Source organism: Lissotriton vulgaris, chromosome 12 (assembly GCF_964263255.1).
Source record: "Lissotriton vulgaris chromosome 12, aLisVul1.2, whole genome shotgun sequence".
Lineage (NCBI taxonomy): Eukaryota > Metazoa > Chordata > Amphibia > Caudata > Salamandridae > Lissotriton > Lissotriton vulgaris.
The window spans coordinates 563,462,157-563,478,134 of NC_141700.1; the positions used below are offsets into that span (position 1 = coordinate 563,462,157).

At 50.5% G+C, this 15,978-nt stretch overlaps 1 protein-coding gene across 1 annotated transcript in view; it reads left to right on the forward strand.

Moving 5' to 3' along the window:
* SV2A (synaptic vesicle glycoprotein 2A) overlaps window positions 1-15,978 on the forward strand; it is a 308,096-nt gene that overhangs the window by 228,517 nt on the left and 63,601 nt on the right. The gene's annotated exons all lie outside the window — the stretch shown is intronic.

The following is a 15,978-nucleotide window of genomic DNA, read 5'->3' on the forward strand; positions in this document are numbered from 1 at the left end:
GGAGGAGACGGTTCGCCAACGCCTTAGCCAGCAGTTTAGCTTCGATATTGAGCAAAGATATAGGGTGATACGAGTCATGTCGATCAGGGGGCCTACCCAGCTTCTGAAAAACCACCACCTCAGCGTGGCGCCAGTCAGCTGGCAGCCGACCCAGCTCCCGCGCTGCCTCCAGCGCTGTCCTGTAGTGGGACCCCAATTGGAGATGGAACTTCTTATAGAATTCACACGGGAAGCCGCTCGGCCCGGGTGCTTTCCCCGTGTTGAGCTGCCCCAGCGCATCCCCCAGCTCCTCCGCCGTAAGGGGGAGGTCCAAAGCCGCTCACGTGTCAACGGAGACTGCCTTCGGGGGCAGGTCAGCAATAAATTTATCAACCGCATCGGCCGAAAGGTAATCCTGCGGCGCATATTGCCCCGCATAGTATCGAGCAAAACTAGCCGCCAGTTCAACCGGGTCTGTTATGGTAACACCATCCCCATCCGTGAGTCCTGGCAGGGCAAGTGGCTGCAGGGTGCGCTGACACAGCCTGTGGAGCATAGTACAGGACTTGTCAACCCACTGATATACCCTACTCCGCGTGGCCAGCCACGCCTGTCGGGCCTCATCAAGTAATACAGACGCATAGGACTGTTGCGCCTGCAGGAGCAGCCGCACCGCCACATCATCTCCCTCCCTCTGACACCGCCGCTCCAGAACTTCCACATGAGCCGCTGCCGCAACTATGGCCTCCCGACACCGGCGACGGGCCGCCGCACACCACGCACTGTCAATTCCCCTCAAAGTAGGCTTCATGGCTTCCCAGACCACCGTCACCTCTGTGTCTGCTACCAGATTTTCCTGCCAGTAGTGTGCAATCGCACCCCGCATGTGTTGTACATATTCAGCTTGCTGAAGGTGCCACGAGGACATCCTCCATCAGAACGGTTGTCTCTTCCTATGCAAATCAACCTCCACTGCCACAGGGGAATGGTCAGACAGCCCCCTAGGCAAGATACTTGCCTCCCGCACTCTACTCAGAAACACACAGGGCACAAAAACATAGTCCAGTCGCGAGAAGGAACCATGCACAGCAGAGACATAAGTATACTCTCGGGCTTTAGCATGCATGTGTTGCCAAACATCCACCCAGCCTAATCCTTCCACCATCGCACTCAGCCGGGTAGGGGCGGCAGCAGTCAGCGTCCCCTGCAGTCTCCGACGGTCCATATGCACATCCATCACGTCATTCCAATCCCCACCCAGCACTGCTAGGGACTCCGGGATTTCCGTCCACTCCGCAAACAACCTTTCAGCCAGGGACCACTGCAACGGGGGGGGGCATAAATACTTCCAAACACAACGGATTCCGTACCCACCATCCCTTTAACAAAGGCGTACGGGCCCTGCGGGTCTATCCACTGTCTCTTGTGAATGTAAGCCACGATGGACCAAGATGGCGACTCCCCTGGAGCCCCTGGAAAACCCAGCATGGAAGACCTGTTGGTAACCAAATCTCTGTAGGCTAAGCACTTTCGCCCCCATCATGTGCGTCTCTTGTAGCAGTAAGACATCTGCCGCTTCCCTTTTCCCCCTCCGCAAAATCACCCCCCTCTTGATTTTATCTAGCATCCCTCTAACATTCCAACTCAGTATGCGCATGGACTCCCTGGGGAGCCCCGGAATTGATGCATCAGCCATAATCCAATGGGTCCCAACACAAAAGCACCCAGTACCAGGCCCAGACGCACAGCACAGTCTGTAACAAGGCTTTAGAAATCACGTGCACCCCCCGCCAACCACCCCTGACCCCCCCACCCACATGTCCCCCAAACATTCCCCTCAACTCTCCGCCCCCAGTCCCTCGCCACCCACTCCTATGCCTCAAAGAATTCTGAAGTATCTGTCGCGGCATGGGCGACCTCGGGCCCAAAACAGAGCGCCCAAGGCGAACCATACCAATGGATCCCAACTACCCACTCAACCAAAAGAACCCCCGTCAACTCCCACTCGTGTAGGAGGCAGATAGCCCCTGCAGAAGAGCACCCCGATCCCCACCCCGCAGCCCCACACAGTCCCAAGAAAATAACATGAGCAGTGACCATATACTCAGTTGTCAAGTGTCAGTTCAGTAAAACACAGGTACGCCACTCCTCCCAGCGGGAGCCTGTGATATCTGCAGACAAACTTGGCCCACGAAGCCCTTCAATGATCCTTTCCGGAATGGTCAGAGTCAGTAGGTGCGCCATCCTGTTTTCCACTGCGAGAAGAGGAGCGATCTCGATCTCCTGTTCCTCTTGCCCCGGGCACTTTGGTCCCCCCGGTCCTGCGACGGGCCCCTCGAGTGGCCCGGGTCCAGACCCGGTTGGGCATGCGGCCTGACCCTCACCGTCTCATCCGTCCATTTAAAGACATCCTCTGGGGTATCAAAGAAGTGAGTTCGCGACTGGAAGACTACCCGCAGGCGGGGCGGATAGAATAAGGAGTATTGGATCTTCAGACCTCGTAGTTTCGCCTTGGCGGCAATAAATGAGTGCCGTTGTTGTTGCACAATTCTGGTATAGTCTGGAAAGATCATGATCTTCTGATTCTCAAATTGAAGAGAGTCCTTGGGCCTCGCCTCCCGTCTCTATCATGGAAGTTCAGGATTTTAGCTATTACCGGCCTGGGCCGCTCCCCCACAGGTGGCTTCTGCGTCAGGGCTCTATGTGCGCGCCCTATCTCAAAACAGCGCGATAGAACATCTGGGGGAAGCCAGCTCTCCAACCATTGGGACAAAAAGTGTTCCATATTTCCTTTCTCACATCCTTCCGGAAAACCCACAAAGCGAAGGTTGTTCCTGCGTGCCCGCCCTTCGGCATCCTCCACACGGAGCGCAAGGCCCTTTTGGATGTTTTCCATTGCCGCCATTTTCTGCTTCAGGGCCCCAACGTCGTCCTCCACCACCGATATTCTGGATTCTGCCTCCGTGATACGTGTCACCGCATTTCGCAGGTCCTGACGCAGTAGGGTCACATCTGCCCCAACCGCCCCTATCTTGGCGTCCAGCATGTCCCTGGATTGGGTAATTGCTGCCATGAGCGCTGCATTGTCCGGCCCGTCCTTTGGCCGCCTCCAGATGCTCCGGGCCCCCCACTCGGCCCCGTGAATTTATCGATGGGCCCCTGTTTGGTGGGCCCGCTGCCCCCCCGCCTCTGGTCATGTCCGCGGTGCACCCGGATGCTGCTGTCCTCAGATCGTTCGCAAGTGACCGCAGTGCAGACACCTCGCACCACCAATAGCGACCAAGAGTACACCGCACGAATGTCGTTTCCACCCCCGGGTACACAATTCCCCCCACACCGTCGTCTTCTGTTGTCGGGGGGGGTACACCGAGTCCTCCTATCTAAGGTGTACAGTGTGGTCCCGGCCGGGCCTTGTCTCTTTGCCGTGAGGCCCCCGGTCCGGCCTCCGTTCCACAGGGGGCCCCGTGGCTCCGCTCCAGGCCACCAGGCTGCCGGCCCCGAACCACAGGAGGCTCCTTCGCTACACAGTCCAAGCGCGCCGGGCACCCACAGGCACTGCAGTCATTGGCCACGGCCCCCTTTCGCCCTTCGTTCACACACACCGATGGGGCTCCAGGGAGTCACTCACGTTTCTCACGCCGTCACCTCTGGCGCAGTTGCAGGTCCTCCCCGGGCTCAGGCGCGACACTCGCCGAATCTTCAGGCCGCCCACCAGCTCGTAGACTAAAGAAGCACAGCAGCGCTACACCAGTCCCGTGAGGCAGGGTCTCACCCCGGGGGTCACAGCACCACTGGCCTCTCCACTTTGTCACCCAGGCCACCACCGGACACCAGCAACCCGCAGCCGGGAACCTCCAAACTCGAGGTCCCGGTCTCACGGTCCCGATGCAGGCCTCAGCTCCCTCCAGAGGTCCACGCTGCACTGGCCGTTACAGCCTCCGCAGCGGACAGGTCCGAGGGCTCGCCCACAGCTCCGTTGCCGATGAGGGGGCACTGGGCCTAGGATAAATGCTGGCGCGGCCGGCTCACGCGAAGACCTCCCGACTGGGAGGTGCCAAAATCGAGGCCCCGGCTGCACTCCCCGGGACCAGGCCGCGGGCCGCCTCTGCCGCTATCTCCACTTCGGAGGGCCCGGGAACGCTGCACTTTACACCGGGCGACTCCCCCGCCTTCCGCCACAATCGCCTCAGGTGTGGGCTGCAGATCGGGTCCGGGAGCCAGGATAAATCGACGGATAAGAGTCGGGCTGGTGGGAGCTCTAGCAAGCTACGTCCACCATCTTCGCCCGCGAAGCCACGCCCTATCTATATTATTTTCAAATGATATTTTTATTTCGATATTTTTGTACTTACCTGTTTGTAGATAGGAATTCGATATTTTTGTAGTCGATATTTTATCCTCGATATTTTTGTATGTCTATATTTGTGTACTCGATATTATGTCAGTGATCCCCTGACATTCAACCTCCGTGGCAAGAGAAAACACAACATTTAAAGGCATCTGATTGCTCTTTCATCTTAACTCAAGGGCGGTTATTTTAACAGCTAGGAACAAATGAGAAAAAACCCTGCCTGCAGTAACAGGTTGTGCTCACTGAGCATCAGCATTGGCATCGCTGAAAGTGGCGAGTCTTACTTACCTTTTTCTTTACCCCTTTGTAGCAGGCAGAGTCAATTGGGATCAGAGGGCCCCATGTCCGGAGAACTCTCAGTAGAAGAGAGGCTGAGGACTGCTGGGTGCTGAGCATATTTATTTATTTTATGTAGTTTGTAGAGCGCGCAGCTACCCCCGAAGGGGTGTCCCGGCGCTAAAATCCAGAGTTACCAAGGGAAAGGGGGAATGAAGCAAGAGGAGCAGTGGAGAGACTAAAGTCCGGAGAAGAGCCAGGTTTTAAGTTTGGCTCGGAAGATGGATTCAGAGGGACAGAATCTCAGCTCAATTGGAAGGGAGTTCCACAATTTGGCAGCAATGACACTGAACCCTCTGCCACCAGTTCTAGATAATCTAAAACGGGGCGAGATCAGGAGGCGGAGGTCATTAGATCTCAGGGATCTGGTGGAGCGGGATATCGAAACCCGTTTTTTCAGATAAGTAGGTCCGCAGTCGTTGACGGCTCGATAGGTGAGGGTGAGGACCTTGAACTGAATGCGGCTAGCCACTGGAAGCCAGTGGAGTTCCCTCCGATAAGCAGAAACAGATTGACGGTACGGGATATTACCGATCAGTCTGGCTGCAGCATTCTGGACAATCTGCAGCCGGCCTATCAGGTACTGGGGGGCACCAGCATAGAGGCTATTGGCATAGTCCAAGTGGGACGTGATGAGGGCTTGGGTGACTGTACGGCGGGAATCCAGGGGGAGATAGGGGAGGATTTTTCTGATCATGCGCAGTTTCATAAAGCAGGCGGAGGTGACTTTATTAACCTGGGTTTTGCATGACAGGGAGTCGTCAAATTGGAAACCTAGATTCCGAGCCGAGTGAACGGGGGACGGGGCGGGATCAAGCGCCGTGGGCCACCACCAAGAGGAGGGGATGGAGGTTCTCTGATTAAAAAACAGAACCTCCGTTTTGTCTGCATTCAGTCTGAGGTGGTTCGCGGTCATCCAGACACTGATGTTGTCAAGTCATTGGCGAAAATTGACGAATGCGGAGTCCGAGTGGTCCCTGAAGGAGAACACCAACTGTGTGTCGTCAGCGTAAGAGACCACCCTGACTCCGTAGGACTCCACAACGTCGGCCAAGGGGGCAAGATAGACGTTGAAGAACAGGGGGCTGAGGGCGGAGCCTTGCGGCACCCCACATGACAGAGGTTTTTTCTCAGACTTGAAGGGACGCAACAGTACCCTTTGACTTCTAGATGAGAGGAAGGACTCGATCCAGCTGAAGGCAGTGCCACCAATGCCTATCTGCTTAAGTCGGTCAAGGAGGATGGGGTGAGAGACCGTATCGAATGCTGCGGACAAGTCGAGGAGAACCAGCATGGCCTCCTCGCCCCTGTCCACGCATTCTCGAATTGTTTCGGATACTTCCAGCAGGGCCGTCTCAGTGCTGAATCCGGCTCTGAATCCGGATTGTGATCCATGCAGCAGAGAATGGTTTTCTAGGTATTCCGTGAGTTGCAGCTGCACGGCTTTTTCCAGGACTTTGGCGGGTTTAGGAAGAAGGGAAATTGGACGGTAATTAGCAAAAACAGTGGGATCAGTGTCTGCTTTTTTTAGAATAGGGATCACCAAGGCCTCCTTCCAGGTGGTAGGGAAGAAGCCATGGTGAAGGGAGGCATTCCAGATGGAGAGGAAGGGGCAGGCGAGTGAAGGCGCCAGTTCTCCCATGATTTTTGCGGGGACAGGATCAGAGGGGGCACCGGATTTGCAGTGAATAAGTAGTCTGGTAGCCTCGTCCTGGTTAAGTTTGTTAAATGAAAGAAAGGACGGTGACTCTGGGGGACTAGTGGGAAAAGGCAAGGTGACAGGCCCTGTGGGGAAGGAGACACAGAGTTTGTTAATCTTTTCGAGAAAGTAGTCTGAGAGTCCCTCGCAAAGAGCCTGACTCGCGGTGTTCTGAGGAGCCCTGGCCGGAGGGTTAATAAAATCTTTGACAATGCTAAAGAGCGTTTTAGATGAGTTTTTAGCTTTATTAATTTGAGAGGCAAAGTGGTCTTTCATTGAGCTTTTTTTTTGTTTAAGGAAATTTTTTAGGGCAGTTCTATATAGAAGTTTGGCTTCGAGGTCGTAGTTTAATCTCCACTTGCGTTCGAGAGCCTTGCATCTGCTTTTTTCCTCCCGGAGGGAGGTGGAGAACCAGGGAGCAGAGGGTCGCGACCTGGTGGAAATGATGATTTTCTGGGGGGCGATAGAATCAATCGCTTCAACGAGGGTAGTATTCAGCCTAGAGACATTTTCATCAATGTCCGAGGAGAGGTACTCCGACTGAAAATGGAATAACGGGTCCAAGGTGGCACATGTAACCTTGTGCCACTTTCTTCCCAACTCCTTCCTTGGGGCCATAGGGGCAGATTTTCGTCCCAGGGTAAGAGAGAAGGGAATGAGGTAATGATCAGTCCAAGTAAGAGGGAGGGACGGGAGGACAGTGATAAGTGGAAAATTGGCGAATATGAGGTCCAGAGTGTGGCCAGCCACATGAGTGGGACCTACAACTAATTGCTTGAGATTGAGGCTATCCATAGTTTCCAAGAGGTTGGTTGCCTTCACACAGAGCGGATTGTCTATGTGGAGGTTGAAATCGCCCAGGACAATGAAGTATTGGTGTTTAAGAGATAAGTCAGCCAGTTGGTGGACGAGGGCAGTGAGGGAGGGGGAGGTGGCGGGGGGGGGATTATAGACTAATGTGCCAGCCAGGATAACTGCCGCAGAGTCGGAAAAGGAGAAGTACATGGCTTCAATTGTACCAATGTTGGTGAGTTTGGTAAAAGTCAGCTGGAAAAGGGATTTAAAAATGACGGCTAGACCGCCTCCAGACTTACCACCAGCCCGGTTCAAGCATTTTATATCATATCCTGGGGGAATAGCCAAATAGATATCCGGAGAGGAGGAGTCTGTGATCCAGGACTCGGTGAGAAAGAGAATATCCCATTCATCAGAAGAGATGGACATCCAGATGTCATTGGCATGCCGGGGAAGAGAACGGCAATTAATCAAACCTGCTTTCAGGGTGCGCTGATTAGAGGAGGATAGCTGTAGCGGGGGACATAGAGAGAGACAAGGTTGGCAGGGCGGAAGAGTGAAACTGCATTGCGAGCAATGGTAATGAGCGGTCTCCAGGTGGTTTGGGATGCAGCGAGAGCTGGTCAAGCAAGGGCGCGTATTAAGTAGGTGAAGTTGGGTATGGGTCCAGCAGGTGCGGACGGGGCTAGTGGAGGAGGCAGGGGGACTGGCCCTGGTCCCGGTCCAGGCCCGGACGGGCCCAGACGGGCTTGCCTTTGGCGCGCCTTCGGCGCGCTGCCGGCGCGCCCGCTGCGCCCGTCCGCTGCGCTTCCTAGCAAGACACATCTTTTTATGTCAGTGTGAGGGGAATCATGGGGGTGTGGCCAGCTGAGGTGGGCGTGTCCGCCGTGGCGCCTCGCCCTCAGTAATGGCGAAAGGTAGCGTTCGTTGCAGCGCTAGGAGCGCTGTTTCAGTGCACAGGGAAGTGGTATTAAAAGTACAAGGTATCACACAACAATTTTTTTAAAAAGAACAGATTCACTCCCGGCTTCCGCCTCAGGAGACTCCCGGATTAAAGTGACGCGCTTTCCAGCTGCGCGCACTTTATAGTGTCAAGAGGGGGCGTGGCCAGCTGAGGTGGGCGTGTCCGCCGTGGCGCCTCGCCCTCAGTAATGGCGGAAGGTAGCGTTCGTTGCAGCGCTAGGAGCGCTGTTTCAGTGCACAGGGAAGTGGTATTAAAAGTACAAGGTATCACACAACAATTTTTTTAAAAAGAACAGATTCACTCCCGGCTTCCGCCTCAGGAGACTCCCGGATTAAAGTGACGCGCTTTCCAGCTGCGCGCACTTTATAGTGTCAAGAGGGGGCGTGGCCAGCTGAGGTGGGCGTGTCCGCCGTGGCGCCTCGCCCTCAGTAATGGCGAAAGGTAGCGTTCGTTGCAGCGCTAGGAACGCTGTTTCAGTGCACAGGGAAGTGGTATTAAAAGTACAAGGTATCACACAACAATTTTTTTAAAAAGAACAGATTCACTCCCGGCTTCCGCCTCAGGAGACTCCCGGATTAAAGTGACGCGCTTTCCAGCTGCGCGCACTTTATAGTGTCAAGAGGGGGCGTGGCCAGCTGAGGTGGGCGTGTCCGCCGTGGCGCCTCGCCCTCAGTAATGGCGAAAGGTAGCGTTCGTTGCAGCGCTAGGAGCGCTGTTTCAGTGCACAGGGAAGTGGTATTAAAAGTACAAGGTATCACACAACAATTTTTTTAAAAAGAACAGATTCACTCCCGGCTTCCGCCTCAGGAGACTCCCGGATTAAAGTCTCCATATGCAGTCTCCACCAGGGTAGAGGCTGCCCCCAAACTCACATGGACTCCAGGGAGGGCGCTCAGGCCATCTCCCCAGCTCCTCCTCGCCCATTATGGGCTCAATGTCGCAGCTCAGCAGGGGGCAAATTAATTAGGTGAAAGACCCTGTCAGACCATAGTGGCAGGCAGGCCAAGGGGTTAAAATGGCCCATCCGGTGTCCTGCATCCTCAGCGACGCTGTATGGACGGGGGGCCAAACTACAGGAATCTGATTGCTGCTTCCTGGTTCCCGGATGGTGCTGGATGCAGGAATACAGTCCTGGGCCCCCTGCCTGGCCCTTGAGGGAAATCAGATACTTAGGCACTGAACCTGACAGGCTCCTTGTCTGTGATCCTCACTGCTGTATGGCAAAGAAGGAAGGGAAAGCCCGGCGGCCGTCTGCCCAGGAAGTTACTTACCTCGGGCACCCCGTACGTCCTCAAATACCACCCCCAAGGAGCAGTGCTGCTAGCTTGGTGCCCATGCAGGGATTGGCTATAAAGGCCTGTTCGAAGAGTGCACTTCCCCTCCCGCTCCCTCCAGCCACATTGCGGTAAGCACTCCCTGAAGGGCCTGAAAGACCGCTGTTCCCCACCTATTCCCATTAACAAGACGGGGGCCTTCTATGGACTGTAAATGCCCCATCAATCTGACCTTACCGCAGACCAAGGATACTATCATACAATACAACACATGCTGATCAGTGCAAGAAAAGAGGTTAGTCATGAATAAGAGTGCAACAAACAGTATAACATGTCTCCACAGCTTGATATCTGAAAAAGAAAAGAAAACTCCCAGTGGCACTGCAACTGGAACCAAGCATTCACCCACAACAATCTGCTGCCTCAGGGGATGGCGAGTGGGACAAAAAAAGGCAATTCAATTCTAAGCCCCGATGGGACAGCTGGCAGCGCATCGGCATCAGAGCGGCGTGCAGTGAAAGAGACTGCTTCGCCGCTCCCCTGTCCCTTTTAAAGGGGCGGGCCCGGAGCAGACTGGTTCTCCCCAACCCAAAAGTGCTTAATGCACTTCCTGGTCGCCACGCCGGAATGACCAATACCCGTGCGCTTTGTAGGCTGGTGCTGGGGGCGTCACTCGCTGCCGTTACGAGCCCCTCCCCCTCTAGCAGGGACTGGCATCAAACCATAGGCATGGCGCTCCTGAGGCCAGGATGGAGTAAATTGGCCTATGGGCAGGTATTGCCTAGTCTCCGCCCCTACACCCTGATTTGGGAGCAGACCGCAGACCATCCACCGCCAGGAACTCTCCCCACACCCCGTGGGTCTTCACCACCAGCATCCTCCCGTGGCACAGATTACACGCAAATACCACCAGTAGTTTTTGGGTTACGGGTCATAACAACCCCGGGCTTATTTATTTACAAACACCACATCATAAAAATTTGCATTTTTACATTAATACACAGAAACCCCCATAATACTCCATACAGTATTATTTACATATTCTTGGATGGCTAACCATAACAGAGACTCTAATACATAGCCACTTCTAACCATAAACTATACATTGTCCCTGCATATCCTGCACTAAGCCTACGTGTAAGATCATGACTGGTCCAACAACCTGTGAGGTCCTCCCAGAGTGATCTTGAGCAGGGGACCTGTCTGCCCAGAAGGTTATCGACCTCAGACACCCCTTCGCCCTCAAATACCACCCCCAAGGGGCTGTCTTGCTATCTTGACGCCCATGCGCCCGTGCATGGATTGGCAGTAAAAGCCTGTTGGAAGCATGCACTCCACCACCCCTGCACCCTCTAGCCGCCTTGCCGCAAGCACCCCCTAGAGGTCCCTGAGAGACCGCTGTCCCCCACCTATCCCCATTAACAAGGGGGATGCCTTCTAAGGACCGTAAATGCCCCACCAATCATGACCCTACCACCACAGGCAAGCAGATTTCCCTAATATCTGCCCCTCCCTCTCCAGAAGGTCATGCCCTGCCTAAGGGTCAACCATGCAAGCATATTTTCCAGAAACATCTAATTCCCAATATTGAAAGGTGGACACCATCCTGAACCAAACACCCCTCTCCCCGTATGCGCCCATGCGGGATCCTCTGGAGTTTTGAGGACCTAAACAAAAAAGGCAGTTGAATTCTAAGCCTCAATGGGCCAGCCGTGTCAGGGTCAGAGTGGCGTGCAGTGTAAGAGACCACTTTGCCGATCTGCCACCTCTCCCCTTTTCTCAGGGGAGAGGTGTGGCGCCACGGCCAGGGTGATTGACGTTGGAATCTGGGGTTCACGGTACGATCCCCGGTGCGGCAGATTAGCCCAGCACCTTGTGACTCTGGGCAATAGCTTGCTTAATCTTCCCGTCGGCCCCCAGCGCCTAGAGACCCTTACGGGTGATTGTTCGCGCTTTACAAATGCAGAATATTATTATTATTAAAGGGGCGGGATCCGAAGAAAACTGGTTCTGCCCCATCCTGGAATTACTTAAAGCACTTCTGGGTCACCGCGCCGGGCTGACCAAAGCCCATGCACGTTTTAGACTGGTGCCGGCGGCATCACTCGCCGCTGTCACAGCCCCTCCTCCTCTGGCAAGGCTCAGCGCTCCAGAGGCTGGGGGGATGGGGGGCGCCTTTGCAGTAATGTTGAAAGTGTTACATTTGACTTGATTTTCAAAACAATTTTCAAAAGCAAGTTGTGATGACGTGAGGTTATGGGTCTGACTTTTTCTCTAGTCAGAGCTGTTTCTTTCCCTCAGTGGCATAAGTGGGAAATCATTTTATATTAATTCATAAATAATTAAAGGCCCGATGTATCATAGGGCAGAATGTAAATAGTGGGTGCAAATTGCTCACTGACTTTATTCAATCTGGGCTGCATATTGCAATGCAACAGATTTATTAAGTAGTCACAACGCAAAATGCAGATATGCAGGAGGTCCCAAAACCTCCTGCCTCATGAATATTAATTAGGAAGGAGGTATTTTGGCACCCCTGTGAATGCCTCCAAACAAACGGACGCCTGAAAGGGACAGCAGACCTCCTCCACTCCTGTGTTGGCATTAGTGACACATAAACTTTTTTAGAAGCAGCCTATGTTCATTAAAGGGACAAGTGCTACTTCCTTTAAAAAAAAAACCTTTCCTGTAAGGCATGACATCATGGAGGAGCATGTAGTGGTACCCTATACCAGTGTCTGCAAGACCCCCTTCCCCAGTGACCAGCAGGGATGGTGCCCTTAGGGAAGGCTATCCCACAGGCACAAATTCGTCCTTGCAAATCAAATACTACCCATTGTTGGTTTCTTTATCTGATCAATGCTTTCCAGCTGCAATTGCTGTCAGAAAGCATTGACACAGACCACGGCGACTCCCATATAAGAGGGGGAATTGCAACTAGATTGGTACTGATTGGCTTAATTTATTTCTCGAACTCATGTAAAGTGTTTTTAATGATTTCCCTCTATATTTCCTAAGGAGATCTGCAGCAGATTCACATAAAACAGCAAGTGCAAGGAAAGCTTGCCTGGAAGCGAATAAATCATGCTTAGCGGAAGATTTCGCTCAGCGTGATTACAAACCTTTTAAAAATACAAACAATGGTCTTTGAGGGGTGTCTGTTGTTACCATGGCAACAACAGACCTTTTCTTTAATTGTTGGGCTTTCATTATTGTACTAAATGGCGTCTCAGGTGAAAGCGACAATACTGGCCTGTCATCGGCATTGAGATGATTCAGGCTGGCCTCTATCGGCTCTTGCATACCACCAGCTCTTCCTTGGATCACCCTGATATCGGGACCCTCCATCGCGGAGGCACCAGGACAGCCTGTGCGAGCTAGCTCTGCAAGTATATGGGTCGATCGATCAGCCTGTTTGAGAAGGCATTGCGGGGAGCAGTAGTCTTGGCACTCCGAGGTTGATCTATAGGTTGTCAGCTTCCATGTTCATTGGACATTGACTTTTAGGTCACTTGTATTTTTCCACACAGACTCAATTTATGCAACTTTACATTTTAAAAGTCACTATATGTATTTTATTTTTCAGCTGAAATTTGATTCTATTGGACACCAGTCAATTACATTTTTTTCTAATGACTTCGTAGGGGAAATGTTAAAATCTTAGGCTCTAAATGTTCACTTTTACACCATACAATCACCTATCAGGATCCAGTGCTGATAAACCTGTATTTAAAATATACTATCATTCAATTAGCTTCTAATTCTTTATTTTACCACTGAGGGGACAAGATAAACTTAATGTAAGCGGGTGCAGCAGGTGGTTCTCTGACACTCACATTGGTAAACTAGAATATGGAAAATGTTGGCAATTGGTTATCTTATTGCAATGGTAAAGAGAGCAGGAAATTTCGACCCAACATGAAAACTGCTGTTAGATTATATGTCTTTGGGTTTCCCCTCTCTGTGCTATCTAGCTTAGCAGAGGTGGTAGAAAAGTCAATAAGCATGATGTACATTGGACGAGCTTTACACTGAATATATATTTTTATAGACTCATATGCAGGGATGTGATATTGTCCAGGTCAGAGGGGTTCAGTCAAAAGGCGACTTGCTATCAAGGTAGAATTCCTTTTGCCTGTACCCTGGCTTCAAGAAGGACTAACACTGAGCCTGTAAACAACTTTCCAATTGCATCCACACTACTATTTGTCAAGAAGTATGTGGTGACATCTTCAAGCTCTTTTTATAAATAGGGAGTATTAAACCATCTTTTCAGAAGTTAGGATTTGCATCCTGATCATAACAACAAACAAGTAGGGGACATGAACATTTTGCCCAAGCCTGCATATTTTGTTTTAATACAATAACAGGCAACCTATCTGTGGCCGGAGCCATTGTCTGCCTTGCCTTTCTAATTGTTTTTTTAATAATGTCAAGGGGTGATGGGTCACATCTTACTCTGGGCAGTTTTGCAAACTCTTCCTCTGTTAGAAATGGCATGCCTGTCCCTGCATATAGCACTGAAATGTATATTACCCAGTCTTCTTCTGATATTAAGACTGTAGATTTTTAAATATTTGTCATAGTTATTTTTGCTAAGACTCCAGAACGCTCCGATGACGTGCTGCAGCCCTAGACAAGCATTATCAGAAAAATATTACCAAGTGAGATTTGTTCAAATTATCTTTCGCTGAGTCTAGGAATAGTCAATTTAGGACAATGTATGTGACTAAAATCTTTTTCAACTGTAGGAAAGTCTAATATTTTCCTGGTATTCAACCACAGTAGTGTCCCTGAGGCAAGGCACTGGAGGTTTATGGATAAGAATGTAATCCGGAGTTTCCCAACTTCCCACAGTTCAAGTTTCCTGTAAGCAAACTCTGGACAGACTTTGATCTTCCCATAGCAGTTTTATTTGGACAGGTTCTTTAATCTATAAACACTCCAGTACACAAGGTGAAGTTCAGGGTTAAACATTTAATGCATGAGAGATGTTGCAGGATAAGGGGCAATATCAGAGGTTGATTTAAATACATTGTGGTTCAATGTTTGTAAAAAAAAATTTAAGTGGTAAGAACATGAAGGTTTTCACTTAATATTTCTAGAGATGTTAACAAATAGAGCATTTTCATAGCACTTCAGATACAGGACATTTTACATTTCATCCCCCAAAATGTGGAAATGGGCATCAAATAATAAATTCCAAAGATTTTTTTAGGGACTGGATCAAAATAGTGTGCATACTCTTAAATTCCTTTGATCCAATATATTTTGACAATAGATGAGGCCTTGAAACTGGCACAAATTGTGATATTGGCCTCATGGCAATAACAATGGGAATATAGCCATGCCGAAGGTGTTGTAATATCAGGTTGGACTGTATAACTCAAACTGTGTGTTGTTATCCCAATAATTGACCGGAATTTCCAGCTTAATCCATACACTGTTGTACTATTAGTGAAATGATCTTGCTCCATTTAAAATCATAACACCCTAAAAGATCAGGAAATCGTTGCCCTTGCAGGAAGCGTTCGTCCTGCCATCACAAAAGTGTCCCAATAATCTTCAGGTATTTGTGTGCTTAATTATAACATTTTAACTTTGATAATGTTTTGATTGTCTTCTTACTCATCATATAATAGCCCTACTGATCATGATGACATTCTCTCCTTTTACCCAGAATCAGAATATAGTCTCACTAATTATCATGAAACTGTCATCGTTATTCTCATTAAATTGACATGTATGCCACATTACATCCTCCCACTTATAAGAATGTAACTAACCCTTAAATATAAAATATGAACAATAATTATCATCTCATTGTAATTCTAGTCATAGTGATATTGCCAAGACATAATTGACATTGTCTCCATATCATTGAGACACGTGATCATTTAACTTTCTAAAAAAAATAAAACCCATATGATACCTGATTGTCTTTATATTTGGTGTTAATCTGTCTCTGTACGGTCCTCAAAATATTCATCAGTGTCCCTTATAAATTAGTATAAGATTGACACCAAATTGCATATTAAAACCCATGCTATACCTGTCCACATAGACTTGCCCTGGGTCTCTGCAACAAGCTTCAAAGATAGATTGTACCAAGGTTTTGGATAACAGTATGTTCTGAGCGGTGGTGTTTTAACTGCGAACTGTCAGGTTGACTGTTATTTCCCCACATGGTGCTTAGAGGCCACCGGCTAATAAGGATTTTGACATGAACTGCCTTCTCTGTCAAAATGTGCTGGCTGATGCACAGACATGAGAAATTGTGCTGCTATGTGAAAAAAACACCTTCTGCAGTGGAAGGGTTGTTGGCTAGGGTATGTCAAAGTAAGGCTTCTCCTCCTGGTTAGGGGTCTGCTCTAAATTTTGTATCCATATACCTGTCCTAAAACAAGGTTACTCTTTGGGAGCACCACCGTCTCCGAACCCATGGACATGAAGGGAAAGGCGCAATATGCCGTTTAGTGACTGCTGAAGTTATACATTTAGTGCAATAGTAGAGAAACTCTGAAACACAGCATGCCAGGGCCCTCAGGCATCAGTCATTCTTCTGAAGCCAGCGGAAGGA